We start from the raw sequence: 18,503 nt of genomic DNA, 5'->3' as shown, positions 1-18,503 counted from the left end.
GGTCACCTCCATTTTTGACAACCAGCCTTGCTAAAGCAGAGAGTTGGGAGTTGGTATTCTAAGGCTGGTAAGGGGCCATGGATATTGGCCCTCCCAGCCTAAAAATAGCAGCCCACAGCTGCCCAGAAAAGGCACATCTATTAGATGCGCCAATTTAGGCGATTGCCTGGCTCTTCACATTTGCCCTGTAGTGGTGGCAAGTGGGTTTCATATTTGTATTGTCAGGTGACATCAATCCCACGGATTACTAAAGGCCTCTTTACATTTAGCGATGCACCAGCGATCCGACCAGCGATCCGACCCGGTCAGGATCACTGGTGCATCTCTAAATGATCGCTAGTGAGCTGTCACACAGGCAGACCTCACAGCGATGCAGCAGCGATGCAGCACACGATACTCACCTTTCACACACAGCGATCCTGACATCCTCCCACCCGCCTCCACGCGTCGCTCGTCGGCACCAGCAGGAAGCCCAGCAGGAAGCGCCTGACGAGAAATGGAGCCGGACATTCTCGAGCGATCAGCGATGGACAGCGGGGGAGCCGGTCGGAGGTAAGTATCACACATAGCAATATCGCTAGCGATATCGCTATAACGTCACAAAATCGGTGACGTTATAGCGATATCGCTAGCGATATCGCTATGTGTAAAACCCCCTTAATGGAGAGGTGTCAATAAGACACCTATCCATTACTAATCCTATAATTACACAGTAAATAAAAACACAGCAAGAATAAACATAGTAACATAGTAACATACACTCACTGGCCACTTTATTAGGTACACCTGTCCAACTGTGTGTTAAGACTTAATTTCTAATCTGCCAATCACATGGCGGCAACTCAGTGCATTTAGGCATGTAGACATGGTCAAGACAATCTCCTGCAGTTCAAACCGAGCATCAGTATGGGGAAGAAAGGTGATTTGAGTGCCTTTGAACGTGGCATGATTGTTGGTGCCAGAAGGGCTGGTCTGAGTATTTCAGAAACTGCTGATCTACTGGGATTTTCACGCACAACCATCTCTAGGGTTTACAGAGAATGGTCCGAAAAAGAAAAAAAATCCAGTGAGCGGCAGTTCTGTGGCCGGAAATGCCTTGTTGATGCCAGAGGTCAGAGGAGAATGGGCAGACTGGTTCGAGCTGATAGAAAGGCAACAGTGACTCAAATTGCCACCCGTTACAACCAAGGTAGGCAGAAGAGCATCTCTGAATGCACAGTGCGTCGAACTTTGAGGCAGATGGGCTACAGCAGCAGAAGACCACACTGGGTACCACTCCTCTCAGCTAAGAACAGGAAACTGAGGCTACAATTTGCACAAGCTCATCGAAATTGGACAGTAGAAGATTGGAAAAACGTTGCCTGGTCTGATGAGTCTCGATTTCTGCTGCGACATTCGGATGGTAGGGTCAGAATTTGGCGTAAACAACATGAAAGCATGGATCCATCCTGCCTTGTATCAACGGTTCAGGCTGGTGGTGGTGGTGTCATGGTGTGGGGAATTTTTTCTTGGCACTCTTTGGGCCCCTTGGTACCAATTGAGCATCGTTGCAACGCCACAGCCTACCTGAGTATTGTTGCTGACCATGTCCATCCCTTTATGACCACAATGTACCCAACATCTGATGGCTACTTTCAGCAGGATAATGCGCCATGTCATAAAGCTCGAATCATCTCAGATTGGTTTCTTGAACATGACAATGAGTTCACTGTACTCAAATGGCCTCCTCAGTCACCAGATCTCAATCCAATAGAGCATCTTTGGGATGTGGTGGAACGGGAGATTCGCATCAGGGATGTGCAGCCGACAAATCTGCGCCAACTGTGTGATGCCATCATGTCAATATGGTCCAAAATCTCTGAGGAATGCTTCCAGCACCTTGTTGAATCTCTGCCACGAAGAATTGAGGCAGTTCTGAAGGCAAAAGGGGGTCCAACCCGTTACTAGCATGGTGTACCTAATAAAGTGGCCAGTGAGTGTAGTTAGCAAGGCCCGAAAATAGACATTTGTGAATCCAGTTCAGCCTATATTCTGTCAGAATAAATCCCCAGATCTATGTCCTTCTAAAGAACCTAATAACTGTAAGATACAAAATTGTTACGCTCCAGGAAGACATCCAGGCCTCTCTTGAACCCCTCGACTGAGTTCGCCATCACCACCTCCTCAGGCAAGGAATTCCAAATTCTCACTGCCCTAGCAGTAAAGAATCCTGTTCTATGTTGGTGGAAAAACCTTCTCTCCTCCAGATGCAGAGAATACTCCCTTGTGACCGTAACCTTCCTTGGTATAAACAGATCCTCAGAGAGATATTTGTATTGTCCCCTTATATACTTATACATGGTTATTAGATCGCCTCTCAGTCGTCTTTTTCTAGACTAAATAATCCTAATTTTGCTAATCTCTCTCGGTATTGTAGTTCCCCCATCCTATTTATTAATTTTGTTGCCCTCCTTTATACTCACTCTAGTTACATTATATCCTTCCTGAGCACCGGTGCACAGAACTGTACACAGTACTCCATGTGCGGTCTAACCAGGGATTTGTACAGAGGCAGTATGATGCTCTCATCATGTGTATCCAGACCTATTAATGCACCCCATGATCCTGTTTGCCTTGGCAGCTGCTGCCTGGCACTGGCTGCTCCATGTTTATCATTAACTAGGAACCCCAAGTTCTTCTCCATGTCAGATTTACCCAGAGATTTCCTGTTCAGTGTGTAATGGTGATATCGATTCCTTCTTTCCATGTGTATAACCTTACATTTATCATTGTTAAACCGCATCTGCCACCCTTCGGCCCAAATTTCCAATTTATCCAGATCCATCTGTAGCAAAATACTATCTTCTGTTGTATTGACTGCTTTACATAGTTTTGTATCATCTGCAAATATCGATATTTTACTGTGTAAACCTTCTACCAGATCATTAACAAATATGTTGAAGAGAACAGATCCCAACACCGACCCCTGCGGTACCCCACTGGTCACAGCGACCCAGTTAGAGATTATACCATTTATAACAACCCTCTGCTTTCTATCACTAATCCAGTTACTTGCCCATTTATACACCTTTTCCCCCAGACCCAGCATTCTCATTTTGTGTATTAACTTCTTGTGTGGCATGGTATCAAACGCTTTGGAAAAATCAAGATATACCACATCCAATGACTCACCTTGGTCCAGTCTATAGCTTATCTCTTCATAAAAACTGATTAGATTGGTTTAACAGGAGCGATTCCTCATAAACCCATACTGATATGGATTTAAACAGTTATTCTCAGTGAGATAATCCAGAATAACATCCATCAGAAACCCTGCAAATATTTTACCAACAATAAAGTTTAGACTTACTGGCCTATAATTTCCAGGTTCACTTAGAGCCCTTTTTGAATATTGGTACCACATTTGTAATGCGCCAGTCCTGTGGAACAGACCTCGTCGCTATAGAGTCCCTAAATATAAGAAATAATGGTTTGCCTATTACATTACTTAGTTCTCTTAGCACTCGTGGGTGTATGCAGACCTGGAAATTTATCTATTTTAATCTTATTTAGCCTGTTTCGCACCTCTTAAAACTTTGTAATAATGGCAGCCGTGGGGTTTGAAACCACGCTTACGAAGAGACTGGGCCTTAATCTAGCGCCTTAGACCACTCAGCCATGCTACATAAAGCGAAGTTTACTTTCACTGGGCTTGAACCCAAGCTTTCTAGTCCATAAGCCAGGAGCTTACCCACTCAGCCATTGTCTCAAATGGCAGTCCTTTATTAGAAATAAAACAAAACACTGTTTTACTTTGTTATTTAAAAATAACAAACACGGTTAGGGTGTGTGCACACATTGCAGATTCTACTGCGGATCCGCCGCGGATTTGGCCCTGCGGGTCCGCAGCAGAGTCTCCTGCATTGTACAGTACCATGTTAACCTATGTAAATTGAAAAACGCTGTGCACGTTTTTTTTCCGTAGCATGTCAATTCTTTGTGCGGATCTGCAGCGTTTCTGCACACATTGACTTGCATTGACTCGGGCACTTCCGCAGCAAAACCGCAAGTCTAAAAAAGATCTGCGGTTTTCCTGGGGATGAAATGCTGCAAATCGGGAGGGGGAAAGAGTGGGGGCGGAGTGTGGGCGGTGATTGTGTGCATATATGGTGTGTGGGCGGTGACTGTGTGTGCGTGTATGGGCTTATGTTTGTGTGTGTGTGGGGGGTGATCAGGCCTATGCGGGGGTGATCGGGCCTGTGCGGGGGTGATCGGGCCTATGCGGGGGTGATCGGGCCTGTGCGGGAGAGTTCGGGCCTCTAAGGGGGGTCATCGGGCCTCTGCGAGGGGGCTTTGCGGTGGTGGTCGACCTCCCGCTGCCATCGCCACTCCAGGCGGCCGATGCCTCTACAACCGCAGCGGCACATCCCGTCAAGTGAGCAGCAATCGAATGGCGCCAAACAGCCGCAGGCAACCTTTTCCTCTGTGCCACTCCCTATGCTGGGTGGGGCGACAGCAAGCCTTTCCACCCACTTGTCAGGGTCCAGTATGTGGGAGCATCGGCCTCCTGGTACATACCATCATCCCCTAGGGTACGTCGGAGGGGGCCCCAGTCCATTGGGGACAGCGGCAAACACCTGGATCTCTCCTCTGCGCTGAAGCAGCACCGCCATCTTGCTCCGGACCTGGTACCGCCCCGCATCCTCTGCTGGCAACGCAGACATGCCACAGCGCTCCCAATTTGTAATCCACAGGTCGGTAGTTTGTAATCCACAGGTGTTTATAATCCACACAGTGCAGTCCAAGTCCGTTTCCATTCCTCAGAGGCAGGCCTGCCGCAGAAGATATTGTATTAGCGGCGTTGATCCTGCCGACTACGCCAAATGTAGAGTGGTTGGGCCGGACTGGGGGGTGGTCCCTCTGTATACCGCGCAGTGACGTACAGACACTAGATGGAGGCAAGTTTCGGGTGCAACAGGTCCAAGCTTTATTCTCTTGCCGTCCACACGACGGCCTCACAGTACACCACGATTCTTGTCACAGCTCTTCGGTTACATTACACATTGACGTACCGTACTTTTTCACCAGGGACGTATATATACGCACCGTCTCTTTGCACTTAGTGACGCTCTGACAGCTCCGTCACTGTGGCTGCCTTAGGCCTATACACCAACAGTAATTTTACTGGTCAAACGACGTTTCCTATACGGTATTCTTCGCCGGAGCCTCATCTAAACTGCGATACTTTGTGTCAGGACCACCCCCCTAACTTTCTCTCTCCTCAGTCCCCTGGTTAGGTTTTCCTCACAGTGCACCAACTGTCGTAGTCTTCCTGCCACTTGAGCTCCCCCTGGAGACTGGAACTTTCTGGAACCCTCCTGTCAAGTTTATAGCTTTCCCGACTCCCTGTAACTCCGCCCCCCATGACCAACGGTTTCTTAGCCCTAAGCTGATGTCAAGTACTATGCTCACACTCCTCCCTGCCATCTAATGGTCAACCCAAGGTACTGCACGTCACCCACTCTTTTCTAGCTGTTTTCCCTTCTGTAGTCTGACCAGTCCGTCCGTCCATCAGGTCACCTTCCCTACAACCCCATGTTCCACCTCTACATGGGAGTGGGAAGAGAGGGGCTAAGTGCCAGAATTGGTGCATCTTATAGATGCGCCATTTCTGGGGTGGCTGCAGGCTGGTATTTGTAGCCGGGGGGCAATATCCATGGCCCCTTCCTAAGCTATGAATATCAGCCTGCAGCTGTTGTCTGCGTAGCCTTTCTGGCTATAAAATATAGGGGGACCCCATGTCATTTTTTGGGGGGTCCCCCTATTTTAATAGCCAGTAAAGGCTATGCAGACAGCTGCGGGCTGATATTCATAGCCTGAGAAGGGGCCATGGGTATTACCCCCGTCCCAGGCTTCAAATATTGGCCCCCAGCCGTCAGCTTTCCCCCTCTGGCGCAGAAAATTGAGCGGGAGGCCACGCAATTTTTTTTTATTTATATGGCTTTATATCTATAGATATATCTATGGCTAAATCTATAGATTTATCTATGGATATATCTATAGATAGATATATGGATAGATCTATCTATTTATCCTTCTATCTATCTATCTATCTATCTATCTATCTCTCCATCTATCTGTGTGTAATGGAGTGTGGGTTGGACCAATGTAAATGAGGAGGTTGGACAGAAATAACATCACAAATCTTTTTTTATTGTTAAATAGCATAGCTTTATTTAGCTTACAAAAACGCATACAAATCCGCAGGCAAAACAGCACTGAAAAACCACATCAACTCCGTGGCAAAAACGCATCAAAACCATGGCAAAAACGTATAAAAAATCGCATTTGCGTTTTCTGCCAAGAACTGCGGTTTTTGTGCGGAAAAATCCGCAGGAGAATCCGCAACGTGTGCACACACCCTTATACTCACCAAATACCGAAGCCCTCGTTCTCCTGTAAATAAACTAAAATAAAAAACCAACACTATACCATACCTGTCTGTCATTCTGTCCACACCATAATCCATGTCTCATTGACAGGTGGTGACGTCATTAAGGTTACCTCCGGTCACTGGGTCTCCGTTCCCTGCCGGGCTGAACTGTCCCCATCTCCGTGAGATCCCCACTAGCACTGTGAGAAAAGCTCTTTTGACGTCACCACTGGTCATAGAGGCTACAGTCACAGCCGCTCAGTCACCAGTGGTTCTCAGCCTTGACATTCACATCTTGGCATCGTCCAAGTTGAAAACTGATTATCCCCCAGACATGGATTATGGCATGGGACATAACAACAGACATGTAAGATATATATTTTTTTATTTTAGTTTTATTACAGGAGAACGAGTGCTTGGGTGGAATAGAATTTTAGTGAGTATAACAGTGTTTGTTATTTTTAAATAAACCATACAACTATAGGACTAGTAATGGATAGGTGTCTTATAAACGTGGGCTTGATGTCACCTGACAATACAAAGGTGACCTCAACCTCACAAATATGAACTCCACTTGCCACTGCTACAGGACAAGTGGAAAGAGCAGGGCAAAGCGCCAGAATTGGCTCATCTAATATACAGTCATATGTTAAAGTTTGGGCACCCCTATTAATGTTAACCTTTTTTCTTTATAACAATTTTGGTTTTTGCAACAGCTATTTCAGTTTCATATATCTAATAACTGATGGACTCAGTTATATTTCTGGATTCAAATGAGGTTTATTGTACTAACAGAAAATGTGCAATCTGCATTTTAACAAAATTTGACCGGTGCAAAAGTATGGGCACCTCAACATAAAAGTAATATTTAATATTTTGTAGATCCTCCTTTTGCAAAAATAACAGCCTCTAGTCGCTTCCTGTAGCTATTAATGAGTTCCTGGATCCAGGATGAAGGTATTTATGACCATTCCTGTTTACAAAACAATTCCAGTTCAGTTAAGTTTGATGGTCGCCGAGCATGGACAGCCCGCTTCAAATCATCCCACAAATGTTCAATGATATTCAGGTCTGGGGACTGGGATGGCCATTCCAGAACATTGTAATTGTTCCTCTGCATGAATGCCTGAGTAGATTTGGAGCGGTGTTTTGGATCATTGTCTTGCTGAAATATCCATCCCCTGCGTAACTTCAACTTCGTCACTGATTCTTGCACATTATTGTCAAGAATCTGCTGATACTGAGTTGAATCCATGCGACTCTCAACTTTAACAAGATTCCCGATGCCGGCATTGGCCACACAACCCCAAAGCATGATGGAACCTCCACCAAATTTTACTGTGGGTAGCAAGTGTTTTTCTTGGAATGCTGTGTTTTTTAGCCTCCATGCATAACGCCTTTTTGTATGACCAAACAACTCAATCTTTGTTTCATCAGTCCACAGGACCTTCTTCCAAAATGTAACTGGCTTGTCCAAATGTGCTTTTGCATACCTCAGGCGACTCTGTTTGTGGCGTGCTTGCAGAAACGGCTTCTTTCGCATCACTCTCCCATACAGCTTCTCCTTGTGCAAAGTGCGCTGTATTGTTGACCGATGCACAGTGACACCATCTGCAGCAAGATGATGCTGCAGGTCTTTGGAGGTGGTCTGTGGATTGTCCTTGACTGTTCTCACCATTCTTCTTCTCTGCCTTTCTGATATTTTTCTTGGCCTGCCACTTCTGGGCTTAACAAGAACTGTACCTGTGTTCTTCCATTTCCTTACTATGTTCCTCACAGTGGAAACTGACAGGTTAAATCTCTGAGACAACTTTTTGTATCCTTCCCCTGAAAAGCTATGCTGAATAATCTTTGTTTTCAGATCATTTGAGAGTTGTTTTGAGGAGCCCATGATGCCACTCTTCATAGGAGAATCAAATAGGAGAACTACTTGCAGGTGGTCACCTTAAATACCTTTTCTCATGATTTGATACACCTGGCTATGAAGTTCAAAGCTCAATGAGGTTACAAAACCAATTTAGTGCTTCAGGAAGTCAGTAAAAAGTAGTTAGGAGTGTTGAAATCAAGAAAATGATAAGGGTGCCCATACTTTTGCACCGGTCAAATTTTGTTTAAATGCAGATTGCACATTTTCTGTTAGTACAATAAACCTCATTTGAATCCAGAAATATAACTGAGTCCATCAGTTATTAGATATATGAAACTGAAATAGCTGTTGCAAAAACAAAAATTGTTATAAAGAAAAAAGGTTAACATTAATAGGGGTGCCCAAACTTTAACATATGACTGTATGTGCCTTTTCTCGGCAGCTGTGAGGTGCTATTTTTAGGCTGGGGGGCAATATCCATGGCCCCTTACCAACCTGAGAATACCAGCTCCCAGCTGTCTGCTTTAGCAAGGCTGGTTGTCAAAAAAAGGGGGGACCCCACGCTGTTTTTTAAAATTATTTATTTAAGCAATTTAAAAATAACAGTGTAGGGACCCCTCTATTCTTGATAACCAGCCTTGCTGAAGCTGACAGCTGAGAGTTGCAGCCCCCAGCTATGAGTTTTGCCTGGTTGGTTATCAAAAATACAGGGGAACCCATGCTGTTTTTGTTTAAATTATTTATTTACAGCGAAAGAGCAGCTGATGGATACTTCCTTCCGCTGCTCCTGCTCTCACTGTTATTAGCGGCAGCAGGTGTCAGATGATAGTATCAGTAGTCCATCAGCTAACACCAGTGACAAGAGGTAAACTTTATACCTTCGAACACAGCTGAGCACTCATGCTGTCTTTTGACAGCGTGGGAACAGCGGCTCTCTGACCAGCAGGCATGATTTCACCACCGATCAGAAGCGGTATTTGCCACTCTGTCATGCACATGACAGCAAGGCAAGCACTGAATGTTCAGGCCCCCCATTTCAAGTGAATGGGGACCGGGTTCGGGTACTGTTCTGGAACCCGAACCCAAACTTTTTGTAACTGTTCGGCTGAACCCGCCGGACATCCACGTTTACACCCATCTCTACATAAAAGCATAGTTTGATGTTTTCCTTACTAATTTCCATTGTTTTTCTGCTTTTATCTGTATTGTTTGTCCCCATTTAGTATGGACAATGCTAACAGGTGTGCATTTTGGGAGAATTAATTCACGGCGCTGTGATTTAAGTGAATAGCGCCCCCCAGTGTCGGATATTCTCCGGGGTCTCGGCTGCCAGGGGTAGCCGAGACCCCAGAGAACATGAATTGGTCGGTTTTTACCGACCCCCGCTATTGCGATCGCCGTTATTAACCCTATAACGGCGACCGCAAAAAAAAAAAAGCCGCGATTTTACATTTAATTTCTCTCTCCTCTGATGTGATCGCACATCAGAGGAGAGAGAAATAGGGTCCCCGATCCCCTCCCGGTACCTCTCCATGGCCCTCCGTCCCCTCCCGGTGGTCCCACGTCCCGCCGTCATCCTCCGATGGGCACCGCCATCTTGAAAATGGCGGGCGCATGCGCAGTGCGCCCGCCGGGAATCTTCCGGCTCCGGCTGGCAGATTCCATTCATTATTTTGATCACTATGTCATAGTGATCAAAATAAAAAAAATAGTACATAACCCCCCCGTTTATCACTCCCTTAGGCCGGTTTCACATTAGCGCTTTTTCAGCGCACGCACGGCCGGGGGTAGCTCCGCCCCTGAGCCGGCTCTCTGCCCGGCGTGCCCGCCCCTTGCTTGTAGCGCCGCCTACTAGCGGACAGCGGCGCCTGCGATCGGCGCACCCTATCTTTAGCATAGGGTGCGCAGATCGTGCGCAGGCCGTGCGCTAGTTGCGCTTTGACCTGCGCTGCGTACTTTTGACGGTGCGCCGTGCGCGCCAAAATCAAACTTTTCGGATTTTGGTGCGCACGGCGCACCGTCAAAAGTGCGCAGCGCAGGTCAAAGCGCAACTAGCGCACGGCCTGCGCACGATCTGCGCACCCTATGCTAAAGATAGGGTGCACCGATCGCAGGCGCCGCTGTCCGCTAGTAGGCGGCGCTACAAGCAAGGGGTGGGCACGCCGGGCAGAGAGCCGGCTCGGGGGCGGAGCTACCCCCGGCCGTGCGTGCGCTGAAAAAGCGCTAATGTGAAATCGGCCTTATATAGGCCAATATAATGAAATAAAGAAAATATTTTTTTTTCAGTTTTCCATTAGGGTTAGGGTTAGGGTTGGGCTAGGGTTAGGGTAGGGTTAGGGCTAGGGTTAGGGTAGGGTTAGGGCTAGGGTTAGGGTAGGGTTAGGGCTAGGGTTAGGGTTGGGCTAGGGTTAGGGTTGGGCTAGGGATAGGGTTGGGCTAGGGTTAGGTTAGGGTTGGGCTAGGGTTAGGTTAGGGTTGGGCTAGGGTTAGGGCTAGGGTTAGGGTTGTGCTAGGGCTAGGGTTGGGCTAGGGTTAGGGCTAGGGTTAGGGCTCGGGTCACGACTAGGGTTAGAATTAGGGTTAGGGCGAACTAGAATTAGGGTTAGAATTAGGATTAGGGATTAGGGTTGGGATTAGGGTTAGGGTTGGGATTAGGGTTAGGGGTGTGTTGGGGTTAGGGTTGGAGCAAGAATTGAGGGGCTTCCACTATTTGCCAACTTTGGGGGTCTAAAAATTGGGGTCTAAAAAATCACTTTTGTGGAAATAAAAAAAGACTTTTTATTTTCACGGCTCTGCGCTTATAAACTTTTGTGAAGTGCTTGGGGGTTTAAAGTGCTCACCACACATCTAGATAAGTTCCTTAGGGGGTCTAATTTCCAAAATGGGGTCACTTGTGGGGGGTTTCCACTGTTTAGGCCCATCAGGGGCTCTGCAAGCGCAACATGATGCCCGCAGACCATTCCATCAAAGTCTGCATTCCAAAATGGCACTCCTTCCCTTCCGAGCTCTCCCATACGCCCAAACAGTGGTTCCCTACCACATATGGGGTATCGGCGTACTCAGGACAAATCGCATAACAACTGTATGGGTATGATTTCTCCTGTTACCCTTGTAAAAATAAAAATTTGGGGGCGAAAAGATTATTTTTGTGGAAAAAAAATTGATTTTTTATTTTCACGGCTCTACGTTATAAACTTCTGTGAAGCACTTGAAGGTTCAAAGTGCTCACCACACATCTAGATAAGTTCCTTAATGGGTCTAGTTTCCAAAATGGGGTCACTTGTGGGGGGTTTCCACTGTTTAGGCCCATCAGGGGCTCTGCAAGTGCAACATGATGCCCGCACACCATTCCATCAAAGTCTGCATTCCAAAATGGCACTCCTTCCCTTCCGAGCTCTCCCATGCGCCCAAACAGTGGTTCCCCCCCACATATGGGGTATCGGCGTACTCAGGACGAATCGCATAACAACTGTGCGGGTATGATTTCTCCTGTTACCCTTGTAAAAAATAAAAATTTGGGGGCGAAAAGATCATTTTTGTGGAAAAAAATAGATTTCTTATTTTCACGGCTCTACGTTATAAACTTCTGTGAAGCCCTTGGGGGTTCAAAGTGCTCACCACACATCTAGATAGTTCCTTAATGGGTCTAGTTTCCAAAATGGGGTCACTTGTTGGAGTTTTCCACTGTTTAGGTGCATCAAGGGCTCTCCGAACGCAACATGGCATCCGATCTCAATTCCAGCCAATTCTGCGTTGAAAAAGTCAAACGGCGCTACATCCCTTGCGAGCTCTGCCGTGTGCTGAAAAAGTGGTTTACCCCCACATATAGGGTATCGGCGTATTCAGGAGAAATTGTACAACAAATTTTGTGGTTGATTTTCTCTTTTAACACTTGTGAAAATAAAAAAAATTGGTTCTGAAGTAAATTTTTTGCAAAAAAAAGTTAAATGTTAATTTTTTCCTTCCACATTGCTTTAGTTCCTGTGAAGCACTTAAAGGGTTAATAAACTTCTTGAATGTGGTTTTGAGCACCTTGAGGGGTCTAGTGTTTAGAATGGTGCCACTTTTGGGTATTTTCTGTCATGTACACCCCTCAAAATGACTTTAAATATGATGTGGTTCCTAAAAAAAATGGTTTTGTAAATTTTGTTGTAAAAATGAGAAATCGCTGGTCAACTTTTAACCCTTATAACTTCCTAACAAAAAAAAATTTTGCTTCCAAAATTGTGCTGATGTAAAGTAGACATGTGGGAAATGTTATTTATTAAGAAATTTGTGTGACACATCTCTCTGATTTGAGGGCATAAAAATTTAAAGTTTTAAAATTGCAAAATTTTCAACATTTTCGCCATATTTCCATTTTTTTTATAAATAAACACAAGACTTATCGAAGAAATTTTACCACTAACATGAAGTACAATATGTCACGAAAAAACAGTCTTAGAATCAGCGGGATCCATTAAAGCGTTCCAGAGTTATAACCTCATAAAGGGACAGTGGTCAGAATTGTAAAAATTGGCCTGGTCATTAAGCTGCAAACTGGCTCTGTCGCTGAGGGGTTAATCAGCATGCAACACTCAGGAGCACTGCAAAACTGGAGAGGAGTTTAGAGCTGACTGAGCCTGCTCAGGCTGGGGACAGTGATATGGAGGAGAGTGGAGTTGGGGAAGATGATGATCCAGAAGTTAGTAGCTGCGTAACATGCAGAAGAAGGGATAGGGGAAAAGTGCCAGGGAGCCTAATCCTGATATTGCTCAACCTAATAAATATGCCTGTTTGGCTGATATTAGGATGCAAGCACAGGACTAGGATCACTAAAGCAGAATGTTGCTTCTAGCAATCAGGAAAACAAAAACGCTATAGTAAGGATGAAATTAGGAGTGCAGCAAAGGCAGGACAGATGCTGGTGGTAAGGGACTCAATAATTAGTTGGACAGACAGGATCATCTGCCACCGATCCAGTGAATGCTGAACAGTGTGTTGTCTGCCAGTTGCTCAGGTTCAACATGTTGCAGATCAGATAAACAGATTGCTGAATGGGGCTGGGGAAAACCCAGCAGTCATGGTACACATTTGTACCAATGACAAAGTTAGAAAGAGGCGGAAGCTCCTTAAAAATGATTACATGAAACAAGGAGAGAAGCTGAAGGCCAGGACCTCCAGGGGTGGTGTTTTCAGAAATAGTGATGGTGTCACGAGTGTATCTAGAAAGAGAGCAGGGGCTTAGGGAGATACATAAGTGGCTTAAAAATTGGTGCAGGAAGGAAGGGTTTGGATTCATGGAGAACTGGGCTGACTTCTCTGTCGGCTACAGGTTTTACAGTAAGGATGGACTTCGCCTCAATGGGGAGGGTGGAGCTGTGTTGGGGAAAAATGGTCAGATGGATGGAGGGGCTTTTAAACTAGGGAGGTGAGAAGGATTAATTGATGTACTAATAGTATTAAATGTCTGCTGCCAAATGAAAGTAATTTTGCAAACAGGATGAATTAATTGGAAATAGATAAAGCTAAGAAAAATAGATAATATCCGTCAATTAATCTGCTCCCAACCACCAAGTGCTGTGACTCCCATCCCTTCCTACATCTCCCCTGGCTCACTCTCCACATTTGATCCCATCACAGAAGAAGAAGTCTCCAGACTCCTCTCTTCTTCTCGTCCGACTACATGCACTACCGATCCCATTCCCTCACATCTCCTCCAGTCTCTCTCTCCAGTCGTCACAACCCACCTAACTACAATCTTTAATCTCTCCCTCTCCTCGGGCATTTTCCCATCCTCCTTCAAACACGCCATCGTTACTCCATTACTAAAGAAACCTGCTATCGACCCATCCTGCACAAACAACTACAGACCAGTCTCCAATCTCCCCTTCATCTCTAAACTTTTGGAACGCCTAGTTTACTCCCGCCTTACCCGTTACCTCTCCATTCACTCCCTTCTAGACCCTTCACAGTTCGGCTTCCGCCCCCTACATTCGACTGAAACTGCACTCATCAAAGTGACCAATGACCTTCTGACAGCAAAACGTAACGGTGACCACTCTCTGCTCATTCTTCTTGACCTATCTGCAGCTTTCGATACTGTTGACCACCATCTCCTACTCTCTAGGCTCCAGTCACTAGGCATTAAGGACACTGCACTCTCCTGGTTCTCTTCCTATCTCTCTGACCGCTCCTTCAGTGTTTTGTTCTCTGGCTCCACGTCATCTCCTCTTCCTCTTGCTGTCGGGGTACCTCAGGGCTCAGTCCTTGGCCCCCTTCTTTTCTCTCTCTACACGGCCCCAATTGGACAGACCATCAGCAGATTTGGCTTTCAGTACCATCTTTATGCTGATGACACACAACTATACACGTCTTCCCCCGACCTTACCCCCCGCTGTACTACAGAACGCCACTGACTGTCTGTCCGCAGTCTCCAATATCATGTCCGCTCTCTATCTGAAACTCAACCTCTCCAAAACTGAACTTCTTCTGCTCCCGCCGTCTACTAACCTCCCTAAATCTGACATTTCCCTCTCCGTGGGTGGTACCACAATAACACCCCGGCAGCAGGTGCGCTGTCTGGGTGTTATGTTTGACACAAATCTCTCCTTCACATCCCATATACAATCCCTTGCCCGCTCTTGCCGCTTACACCTAAAGAACATCTCTAGAATCCGCCCTTTTCTCACTATGGAAACAACAAAAACCCTCACTGTTGCATTGATCCACTCTCGCCTGGATTACTGCAACGCTCTATTAATTGGCCTCCCCGTCACTCGACTATCCCCTCTCCAGTCCATACTTAATGCAGGGGCCAAGATCGTCCATCTGGGTAATCGGTACTCGGACGCGTCCGCTCTTCGCCAGTCCTTACATTGGCTGCCCATTCATTATAGGATCCAATTCAAAGTACTTGTTCTCACCCACAAAGCTCTCCATAGTGCAGCACCCCCTTACATCTCTTCTCTCATTTCTGTCTATTGGCCTAGCCGATTGCTGCGCTCTGCAAACGACTTTCGACTAACCTCTGCACTAATCCGTACCTCCCACTCCTGACTCCAAGACTTCTCCCGTGCTGCTCCTATCCTCTGGAATGCTCTACCCCAAGAAATCAGGACTATCCACAATTTGCATAGTTTTAGGCGCTCCCTCAAAACACACCTGTTCAGAGCGGCCTATCACATTCACTAATCAAAGTCATTCTCTGTGTAAGTGTGCGTGTGTAGCCCATTCACTATCTCCATCCATCCTTCACTCCCGCAAGATGGCTGGACCTTCATTGTAAATACACCATTGTAAATACACACCTGTACTCTGTATCTCCCTCACCTCATTGTAGATTGTAAGCTCTCACGAGCAGGGTTGTCTTATTTCGTCTTATTTTGCTTTAATTATTGTATTGTTAGCGTTGTTACTTATGACTTGTGTTTTGAAACTGTTAAACTGTAAAGCGCTGCGGAATATGTTGGCGCTATATAAATAAAGATTATTATTATTATTATTATTATTAATTGGAGTCTCTTTTATTGGCCACAGGTATGGTGGATATCATAGAAAAAAATAAGATCCATAAGGCCACTCTAGTGAGGAAGCATTCCCCCCACTCCTCTCTCACACAGAATTTCCAGTAGAGGGACAGGAGAACCGACTGAGCGAGTCAAGCAGGAGGACGAGCGTCGTCGGTACCAGCTGGAATTAGCTCAAATCCCGAAGGAGCCATCCACCCCCACTAAGCCATGAATCAAGCAATGTCAATAGCTTTAAATCCCATCCTGAGCATTTTCCTGTTATGGACAAGGACATGGAATTGGACATATTTGAAAAGGCCTGCAGGCAGTACCAGCTGCGTGAGAACCAAAGGGCCCGATTTTTAACCTCTGTGGAAAAGTTCTGGAGGTGTTTGCCTCTCCCTCGAGATCAAGACAGAGACTACATGTCATACATAATGTGGGAAAGACTAAGTGCAACACAAAGGGATGAGGGGAAGGAAGCTCAAACCCTAGGGAATGGGGGAACGGAGACCCCTAAATCGCCTTACACAGTTGAATATACAAGGGTTAATAGAACCGACTTACTAAGAAAAAACTCTATATTAAAATATACCTTTTATTAAATATGTAGTAAAATGATAACAATAATCCAAATATCCCCTACATAGAGAATGCCTAACAGTCTTAGGACTGTTTTTTTCCAGCAGGGCAATGTGCCATGCCACACAGCTAGGTCAATTAATGTGTAGATGAAGGACCACCACATCAAATCCCTGTCATGACCAACCCAATTTCCAGTCCTGAACCCCATAGAAAACCTCTGGAATATAATCAAGAGGAAGATGGATAGTCACAAGCCATCAAACAAAGAAGAACTGCTTAAATTTTTGTACCAGGAGTGGCATAAGGTCACCAAAAACAGTTTGAAACACTGGTAGAAAGCATGTCAAGACGCATGAAAGGTGTGATTAAAAATCATGGTTATTCAACAAAATATTGATTTCTGAACTCTTCTTGAGTTAAAACATTAGTATTGTTGCTTCTAAATGAATATGAACTTGTTTTCTTAGTATTATTTGAGGTCTGCAAGCACTGCATGTTTTGATTATTTTGACCATTTCTCATTTTCTGAAAAATTAGTGCTTGAAATTTCGGAGACATGTTGTCAGTAGTTTATAGAATAAAAGAGCAATTTACATTTTACTCCAAAATCTATAATATAAACGGGGGAGCGTCCCTCTGTCTGAAGCCTCTATAGACAGCGCAAGCGCGATGCGCCTGCGCAGTCTGGCTCCAGACAGAGTGAGGCAGCCAGCGGTGAGGACTGTGTATGGCGCCGGAGATGGCGGTACCGTACACACTGCATACCGCCATGTCCGACACCATACATACATACTTACCTGTCTGGGAGGAGCGTTGCCGTGGCGCTTCTCTTCGCCCAGAGACCGGGGCAGGAGTGTGGCTGGAATCACGCTGCGCATGCGCGATCCAGCGCCATATTACTGAAGCAATATGGCGCCGGGCCGAAATCGCGCACACGCACATAGCGCGATCCGGCGCCATTTTACTGATGACACACTTGCAGTGTGTCTTCAGCAATATGGCGCCGGACAGCGCTATGAGCATGCGCGATTCCGGCCGCACTCCTGCCCCGGCCTCCAGCAGAACAGCGCTGGAGCACAGGAAAGAAGGGTGAGTATAAATGTTTTTTTTGTACTTTTAAAAGGAGTGAGGGGACCATGCAAACCATGATAGGGGAGGTGAGAGAAGCATGTATACCAGGATAGGGGGGTGAGGGGGCCATGCATACCAGGATGGGGGGGTGAGGGGGCCATGCATGCCAGGATTGGGGGATGAGGGGTACCATGCATACCAGGATTGGGGGGTAAGTGGACCATGCATATCCGGATAGGGGGTGAGGGGGCCATGCATACTAGGATTGGGAGCCGAGGGAGTACAATGCATACCAGGATTGGGGGATGAGGGGACCATACATACCAGGATTGGGGGATGAGGGATACCATGCATACCAGGATAGCGGCGTGAGGGGGCCATGCATACCAGGATTTGGGGATGAGGGGTACCATGCATACCATGATAGAGGGATGAGGGAGTACCATGCATACCAGGTTTGGAAGACGAGGGAGTACCATGCATATCAGGATTGGGGGATGAGAGGTACCATACATACCTGGATAGGGGGGTGAAGGGGCCATGCATACCAGGATTAGGGGGTGAGAGGACCATGCATACCAGGATTGGGGAATGAGGGAGTACCATGCATATCAGGATTGGGGGATGAGGGGTACCATGCATACCAGGATAGGGGGGTGAGGGGGCCATGCATACCAGGATAGGGAGGTGAGAGGGCAATGCATACCAGGATTGGGGGGTGAGGGGGCCATGCATACCAGGATTGGGAGATGAGGGCGTACCATGCATACCAGGATTGGGGGATGCGGGGTACCATGCATACCAGGATAGGGGGTGAGGGGGCAATGCATACCAGGAGAGTGGGGGTGAGGGGGCCATGCATGCCAGGATTGGTGGATGAGGGAGTACCATGCATACCAGGTTTGGAAGACGAGGGAGTACCATGCATATCAGGATTGGGGGATGAGAGGTACCATACATACCTGGATAGGGGGGTGAAGGGGCCATGCATACCAGGATTAGGGGGTGAGAGGACCATGCATACCAGGATTGGGGAATGAGGGAGTACCATGCATATCAGGATTGGGGGATGAGGGGT

The 18,503-nt window shown here is 46.5% G+C and overlaps 1 protein-coding gene across 6 annotated transcripts in view; it reads right to left on the bottom strand.

Moving 5' to 3' along the window:
- The window catches only part of CTNND2 (catenin delta 2), a 3,465,616-nt gene that overhangs the window by 319,149 nt on the left and 3,127,964 nt on the right, over positions 1–18,503 (bottom strand). The gene's annotated exons all lie outside the window — the stretch shown is intronic.

The sequence above is a fragment of the Dendrobates tinctorius genome, unplaced genomic scaffold, assembly GCF_039654945.1.
Source record: "Dendrobates tinctorius isolate UK_male_01 unplaced genomic scaffold, ASM3965494v1 ptg000100l, whole genome shotgun sequence".
Taxonomy (NCBI): domain Eukaryota; kingdom Metazoa; phylum Chordata; class Amphibia; order Anura; family Dendrobatidae; genus Dendrobates; species Dendrobates tinctorius.
The sequence above is the reverse complement of the archived record's forward strand: the minus strand, read 5'-3'. Positions and strand labels throughout refer to the sequence as shown.